The following is an 8,894-nucleotide window of genomic DNA, read 5'->3' as shown; positions in this document are numbered from 1 at the left end:
TCTATAGATTGTGCTTACTAGTACTGGTTTCGCCCTGTCTAATAAGATTTCAATCCAAACAGTTTCAATTTCATCATGGTTAACACTTTGAGTGCCGGGACACGTCTTTTCACGTCTTTGCTGGCCATGCTAAAGGTGCCGGGGGACGCTGTACAGTGTCCTTATATCAATATTTCAAAAATCTGCGATCGGATTCATAATGTCCCTCCGCTGGCCTGAGATCCACCAGCAGGACCCACTGAGCTCTCTGGCGGTTCAGGAGCGCCATCTGGTGGCTGATCGGCGCAATCGCCAAAACAGGATGTTGAATAGAGGTTGTCATGACGACCGTAGTACTTCCGGGCGCTCGCTATGGTTCATGGGACTCTGGCTCGTCACGCTACACGGTGATCGATTGGCAATAACTCGATAAACAACATGATTTGGACGTATATACCATTATACAAGCTGGAGATGGACCGGGTAAAAATATATCCCATAATGATAAAATTTCTACTCGACGATGATCGCCCAACGGCGCGCGGAGACTGGGGTGAGTTTCAGCGTGTAACGTTACCGTCTTCGATAATAACTGATATTATCAACATTTGACCCACATTAGATGATTGGTATAACGCTGCCCACGGAATTATAAACGCCCCCTCGCCCATCCGGTCAACATCAGATGACGTGTAGTAACTTCTAGAAGTACGTCTAGTTGGAATTTTTTATATCGCGCTGATTGCCATCAAACTGTATTTCATCATCAATATAATGCATTTGGGGCTATATATCACGTTCTGGAGAAAGCTGCAGAAAGAGATGAAAACATACTTATACATTAGACCATACTTTACTATGAATATGTGAATGAAAAAGTTTAACGTTGCTACACAATGAACAATACATATAGGACTTTGAATGGGCCCTAATAATGGCAATGTAGCAATAGAATTTAAAAAGTTATAGCCCTGCAAAAAGGGGACTTTCTCCATAGACAAAAATAGCGCTGGCAATCTATGGTATATCATTAATTTAACCTTAGGCAACCAAAGTGTTAAGGTCAGTACGGTTGATGTATTTGGTATCTTTGTGTATATACACACAGACGCCACCTCCATACTGGTTTCTATCTCTCCTGACTATTGAGTAGTTTTCAATTTCAATCTCTGGATCCTGTACAGATGAGTCTAATTTTGTTTCTGTTAAACACAATATGTTAGCCTTACTGTTTAAAAACAACTGTTTGATTTCAGTTTAGGTCTCAGGCTGTTTGTATTAAGATGGAATATATGAAGTCCATTTTTGCTGGTAATCTGATTGATGTCGTCACACTGGAGGTAACTCTGTTCATTTGTGTCCTGTCCTGTGGTGGGGGGAGGGGGGGCGTTGTTGTTGTTTGTGCCGTGAGTGGGGAGGGGGGGATCCTTTGTCCTTTGCTGGAGTCTGTATTCCTCTGTGTGAAATCCCGCGATGTGGGGGGGGGGGGGCGGGGGGGGGGGGGCTGGTTGTTTACAGATGTGTCTGTTAGTACTCCATTGTGGGGGAGGGGGGGTGCCTTTTGTCCTGGCCCCGGCCCGGGTAGTCTAGCTGGCATGGCGGGGCCAGCCGAGCTAACCGGCGGGTCCATGGTGATCTCGACGTCCCGCGCCGCTCTCCCTCTCTCCTCTCGCCTCGTCTGCTGGGGCTTCGGTGAGGGTATGTCGCCGCTTGCTGGTCGGCTGGTGCAACTGCTGGCTGTTGTGTGTGTGCTCATGTGTGCTTGTGTGTGGAGAGTTCAGTGTTCAAGACTCTGATGGCCTGGGGGAAGCTGAGCCGAAGTCTCTCTGTCCTGAGTAGTTAATTAATAATTATGGAACCCGTTCTAGTGACTAGCTGGTCCTTAAGGTCCAGAGTTTGCTCGGAACAGAGTAAATCTGCATTTTGCTATGATGCTCCTCTAGCTCATGGAATGAACTCCAACAGTCCTTAAAGCTTGAGATTCTCTCCTCTGTTGGAGAGTTTAAAACCTTGATCTCCAACCTTTGTCAATCAAGTTGTTTTAATTGATTGTTATCCTTACTTGTCTTATTGTTATGATTTTATATGCCGTGTGATTTTATACCCTTTTTTTTTTGCTTAACTCTATATGTACACTCGACCTGACTATAAATTAGGGAAACCTCTGTTTCCTTTAGAGTTTAAATAAAGGTTTGAAATTAAATTAAATGAAAATTTCCCAGGCTTTATCTTGACCAGCTACTACAACTTATAGGTGCTATAGATAACATTCAGCCACTAGATGTCGCACTAGAGCACCAGCTCGTCACGTCACTTATCCAATCAGGTGCATTCCACATGGGGAAATGGGAAGTAGGGAGGGGATACATGTTATTCAACGCATGGTGGACCCGTTCCACTGGCTGTTCGCAGCGTCCCTTCCCATGGTGCACTTTGTGGCTGCTACACTCCTCTACATTGGAAATAAATTGAATGTAGCGCCGCTGCTAGACTGGTAAGTTGCTTGGGTCATGCTTTGTGGACAGTTTTATTAAGGTTTGATTTGTCTTGGATTATTACCCAGCAAGACATCAAACTTTTGTAGTTTGTTTCGCTTTATAGCTCTACTAACCTAGATGGATCCCTTCTTCACAGAAGTGAAAAATAAGCTCAAAGAAAATAAATAAGGTCTAACAAAAATGATTATCTTGTATTACAAGTTCATGTAGGTTATCGACATTTACTATATTTTATTATAAGTTCATGTAGGTTATCGGACAAAGTATCTTTTGTGTCTACTTACAGCCCTATCACGAGAGACACACGGAGTATTGTCAATAAACATTGGCATATTCTGCAGTCCGACCCTCTTATAGGGACAGTGTTTCAGCATTCGCCTAACTATTTTTATAAGAGACAAGCGAATTTATCTAATCTCCTAGTCAAAACTGATTTGCCCTTAAAGAAACCTTCTCATTTTATGTCCAATATCCCAGATGGGAATTTTCCCTGCCAATCCTGTGTACAGTGCCAGGGCATGATTAAAGATAAATTTTTCGCACATCCTAAAACGGGGAAAAATATACCAGTCAAAGGACGGATTACGTGTAATTCGTCCAATCTGGTGTATTTGCTAAAATGTCCTTGTAATTTTTCTTATGTGGGCAAAACAACGAGAGCCTTTAAATCAAGAATAAGTGAACACAAATGTGCTGTGAGAAATTCAGATGTCAAGTCGTCGGTAGCTCGACATTTCTCTAAGTGTAAACATACCGTCAACGATCTCAAATATATGGGACTAGAGTTAGTACTCAGGCCAGCGCGAGGTGGAGACAGACACAACTTGCTGTTGCAACGTGAATGTTATTATATCCACCTGTTCAATTGCATCGAACCTAGAGGAATGAATGAAGAGAACGTTTTAACCTGTTTCCTCTAACCTCCTTACGCCTACAGTGTTATTTCTGGTTTTATTAAAGTTGTTGTTTGTTGCTAAACTAGAGGCATGTTTCACAAGGATGCCCAATGTATAATTTGAAACTATTTAATTAAATATGTAAAGTGGCTCAATTAGCCCTAGAAATTAATGGGCATGTTATATGTTATCAAGTTTGTGGTAATTTTGTTTTGTTTTGTATTGTTTATAATATAGATTGGTGTTAGATATAGATATATCTATATATATGTATAATTTATGATTGGACTCTATTTTGATAGGTCATTCCTTTGGTCACATTGCACAGGCACACCTGCGTTGTGATGTCATTTCCTGCCGTGTCATGTCATGTAATTACCTGCCAGGTGTATTTAACTATCACCTTGAATGTATTTCCAGTGCTAGCCATATCACTGAAGAAGGACATTGTCCGAAACATGTCTGCTATTTATTCAGGCTGCCATTAAAAAACATTGAACCTGTGAGTGCTGGTCCGGCTACCCTGCTTTTTGGTTATCTACATGATAATTATCTTTTATTATAAGTTCGTGTAGGTTATCTACATGATAATAATATTTTTTTATAAGTTCATGTAGGTTATCTACATTTACTATATTTTATTATAAGTTCATGTATCTACACACAACTGCCAGGAGCCAATGAGGCGATTGAATGTTATTATCATTTCAGAGTAGTGAACGTGTCACCTGAGCTGCTGGCAGCAGGGGGCGCCACTGGACCAGGTTTGCTTACAGCCACCGCTGGTTTCCTCCTCACCACCAGTGATGCCAGAGATTTAGGATCGCTGAATAGCAGTCGTAAGTTGACAGACTGGTGTGTGCCGTATTCTTAAGGGCTTTATTTGGGAGGAATCATAGTGATTCCTTCATGTCAACTCTACAGGCCTCCTTGGAATTAATTAATCATAATTTAAATAAATGACTATTTGTACGATAAATTACGCATTTGATGTCGGAAAAATAAATAATAGCACTACACAAACACTGCAAATGACTTTGAATAAATAAAGATACATTTTGTTATTATTTATTGTTGTTTTTATTTATATTTTTGGACATTGCTTATTGTATACATTGTAAGAGCCAGTGGATAAACATTCTACTGCTCATCTTACCGGTATGTTGCGTGTGACAAATAAAACCTTGACCTTGCAGGTGGACTTGAACAGCAATCATGTACATTGAACCCTGCCATCCAATTAACAGTGAGCAATCACACTATTACTATTTAAATGATCAACTCTGCACCCTAGGCATACACAATCCGGGTGAAGACGGCATTCTATGGCATTGAAATTACAGTGGATAAATAAATAAGAACTAAAAGCTAATCGTGTGGATATATCTATAGTGGAATAGACTGTATTAATATTCCATATTTATACCTTCTTGTTTGCTCCTGCCTGGCCACCTGTTCAGTACACGCGCGTACTGTATAGTCTACCTGCGGCAATGAATGAACAGTAGGCTTATATTATTCGAATGACTTGTTTTATTAGGAGATCACAGATACTGCGCGGCCCTATAGTAGCTTGGGCGGCCGGATCTGCTGCCAGAACTATCACTGTCACAACTCGGGACTTGAGAACTAGAGACTCACATCACCGTACTGACTATCTTGTATTTTGCACAAATATCTAATCTATCTCTGGATATCACTGGACTCTCATCACTGGACTATCTTGTGTTTGTACTTTTTTTTATATTATATTTTGTATCTATACTTTAAGTGTACCTATAGTGTATATAGGACTGTGAAGCTATGCATCCCCCACCCTGTACCCCCCCCCCCCCCCCCCCCCCCCACATGCTGCTTTGACACCCGGATCAATAAAGGATCATCTTATCTTAGTAGTACAGTACGTACAGTACACATCTTAGCGTAACATCTCCACAGAGTCGGGCGTGAGCGGACCAGACGGCATGTCCGCAATCGCACCACATTTCCTACATTTCTCACGGCAGTTTACTAGATTTAATGCAGGTCGATGTCAACCAACAAGCAGCCTTTTGTGGGACACCAGTGCAACACTGTGGAGTCTGGTCCACTCAGGCCTGACTCTGTGGAGACGGCTTTGGCTCAGGGGTAGAGCGGGTCGTCCAATGATCGAAGGGTTGGTGGTTCGAATCCCGCTCAAGCCCATGTCCATCCCATTGCCGTTGTGTCCTTGGGCAAGACACTTAACCTACTTGCCTCGTATGAATGTGTATGCATGTGAATGAATGTTGGTGGTGGTCGGAGGGGCCGTAGGCGATGATTATTCGCCACGCTTCCGTGAGTCTGTTGAGATATATGTTCTCATATGTTGAAAATGGGATCATATGTTATGGTTGTTATGTTTTGTAGTGAGTAGCCTAGACATTCATATGCATGTGTTGTATTGGAAATGTGGTGCAACTCTATTCTAAGTATTGTGTTTTGTTCTTGTACTTGCAGTACGTAAAGACATGACGGTATGACGCAGTGGCGGGAAGCCGAGCACGTATATCTAGCTGTCAGCTGTCATCAGTCAGCTGTCAGTGCGCACAGGGGTGAAAATGGTGTGTCACAGCCAGTGATGAGAATAACGGCGCTATAAGTAATGACGTTACTAACGCCATTACTGTTTTCAGTAACGAGTAATCTAACGGATTACTCTTCCAATCTTAATAACGCCGTTGCCGTTACTGCAAATAAATCCGGCGCGTTACTATGAATGAACCTGTTTCTTTCATCAGACAGATATCTGCGCTGAGAGAGGCAATATTATGTTCTTCCTTGTTTAGTGGGCAGTGCGCGAGTCCAGCGGATACAGCTGACGAGTGACGATTGGCTGAGGCTGAGTAAAATGTCATGGTAAGCCAATCAAAGGTAGAGGTGGGCGGGTCTAACGCATCCAGAGTCTGAGCCACTCGAGCCACAACACAAGCGATTCAGTCAGCGGAGACCGCGGGTCTGTGTAGTGTACGTAGGGTGACCAGATGCAAAAAGTCCAAAAGTGGGACAACAGTAAGATTTTGGTGGGACAAAGTGGGACAACAGTAAGATTTTGGTGGGACAAAGTGGGACAGATAGATAATGTAAATTTTTTTATTAGAATAACTGAGTCTGGCAAAATGACAGGAGCTAGTTTCATACCACAGTCGGCTGACCTGTATGAATGGGAGTGTTGTACTGTGTGATAGACACTTGTTATCTCAGCTGCAGTGACCTTGTCCGTCTGGCTATCATTGTTTGGTTTAAAAAGAAACGTATCCATAGATCTGGATGTTTCTTTTTGGTGAACCACTTTCAAGTCAGACTCACGTCCACTGTGGCGCTTCAAGTTGTATTCTCCTCCATGCGCAATTGAAAACGAACTATGACACAAAACACAGAAAGCCTGCTGCGGATTGCCTGCCATCGGCCTCACCCAGTCATGTGTCGTTTGCCAGTCTTGGTTGTAACTGCAGGTCCGTTTCTTTTTACTGCTTTCCATCTTGAACTAGTTCGCTTGTAATGTTATTGTGTTTTTTTTGACCAATCAGATTTGCGATATGAGGTAGCGTCACAAGTTCAACTCTCACGAGCAGAGCAGTGCGCTAAATTACTATAACCAATCAGATCTGCGATATGAGGTAGCGTCACGACTCAGTCACGTCACAAGCAGGCAAGCAGCGCGCTAAAGTACTATAACCAATCAAAGCAATGTGTGTGGACAAGAGGCGGGTTGCTACGTTTACTGTCTGTAGGGAGGGGCTTTTAGACGCATGTTTTTTTTTGGCTTCGAAAAGAGGGACATCCTCTCAATATGAGGGACGCAGGACATTTGGTCAAATGGTGGGACAGTACAACCAAAAGGGGGACACCTGGTCACCCTAAGTGTACGGTTTGATCCCAAATAATCTAAAACGAATCCAACGGAACAACATAATAAGCGAGCAGTCAGCGTGAGACCGCGGTTCACTCTTGTGTTGCAGCGCAGGGCAGTAGTGGCTCTACTGCTGACAGGCTCAACCATAGATATATAATCTATGGGCTCAACATAGTGCTGCACTTCCTGGTTTAATAGCACAGTCTGGTGCGCAGAGATATATATCTGTATGTCATGCATGTCTTAAATGTCATGATTAGATTGGTTTAGAATGATTCGATTAGATTCTTATATCTGTATGTTGTGTATGTCATGAATTGAAAATGGGGGACCCTGATGTAAACAAGACGAAAGTCTTTCTCTGATCTGCATCCCCTTAACAATTGTGTGTATTGAGCCGTAGTGCTGTACCCATTCTGCAATCTGTTAATTAAAATGTTCAATCAATCAGTATATATTTGTTATTTATTTTTGGTATAGTGCTTAACAAGCATAATTTAATGTTGCCCAGTTGTGGCCTGTTGAGGGGCAATACATATCAAAAGTTCCAAAACATCTATTGTATTTGTATGATCCACTAATATATAAACATAGTAATTATAATATCTACATACATGGCATTTGATTGGAGGCTAGTCTCACTTTGTCCCACAGCAACATTAAAATAGTTTAGATTTGTGTATGTTGTTTATGTAAAAAAAATATATATATTGAAAGTAACGCAATAGTTACTTTCTGAAGTAACTAGTTACTTTTATAATTTGTAACTGAGTAAGTAATTTAGTTACTTTTTGGAAGAAGTAACTAGTAACTGTAACTAGTTACTTTTTAAAAGTAACTTGCCCAACACTGGTCACAGCTGGGAGTGTTTGTGGTGTTTGTAATGGAGGAGAAGTTTGGTTCACTTATTGTAAATAAACTATTCACATAAAAGAAACAAAACTGATCAGGCGTTCTTTGTGTGGATAAATACATATGATAAGATAAGAGTCATGATGACAAAGAAACAGAACCCTCTACATTGAACGACACTGATGACGAAGAAACGGAACCCTCTACATTGAACATGGAGAGCGAAGGAACAGGAAACTCTACAGGTTATGGGCCCAGGCGTGGTGGTACCGCAGAAGGACGATGGCAGAGATTCGTTTTCGACGGAGATGAAAACAATTACGAGCTTTGGGAAGTGAAGTTTCTCGGCCACATGAGAATGATGGGACTAAAAGACACGATACTCTGCACCAGTGAGGACGGTCCAGATGACAACAAGAACGAAGAATGCTACGCAGAGCTAATACAATTCCTGGATGACAAAAGTCTATAGTTGGTTATGAGAGAGGCGACAGATGACGGTAACAAAGCACTCGAAATACGTTTATAGCAGCGGAAAACGTTTATTTTGTACATTATCTAACGTTAACACGAACCTAAACTAACGTTAAAACTAACCTAAAGTTAGTTTAGGTTCGTGTTAACGTTAGATAATGTACAAAATAAACGTTTTCCGCTGCTATAAACGTCGCACTTTTATTTTGAAAACCCCAGAAAGGAAGTCATTATATTTGCTTTACACATCCTGTTCTGCGTTAGCTCCGGTTAGCTCCGAGCGTCCAGTAGGTAGTAGTATATTATCAATACCAGCCATTG

Source organism: Notolepis coatsorum, assembly GCF_963971535.1.
Source record: "Notolepis coatsorum genome assembly, chromosome: 2".
Classification (NCBI taxonomy): domain Eukaryota; kingdom Metazoa; phylum Chordata; class Actinopteri; order Aulopiformes; family Paralepididae; genus Notolepis; species Notolepis coatsorum.
This window is presented reverse-complemented; position numbering follows the sequence as displayed.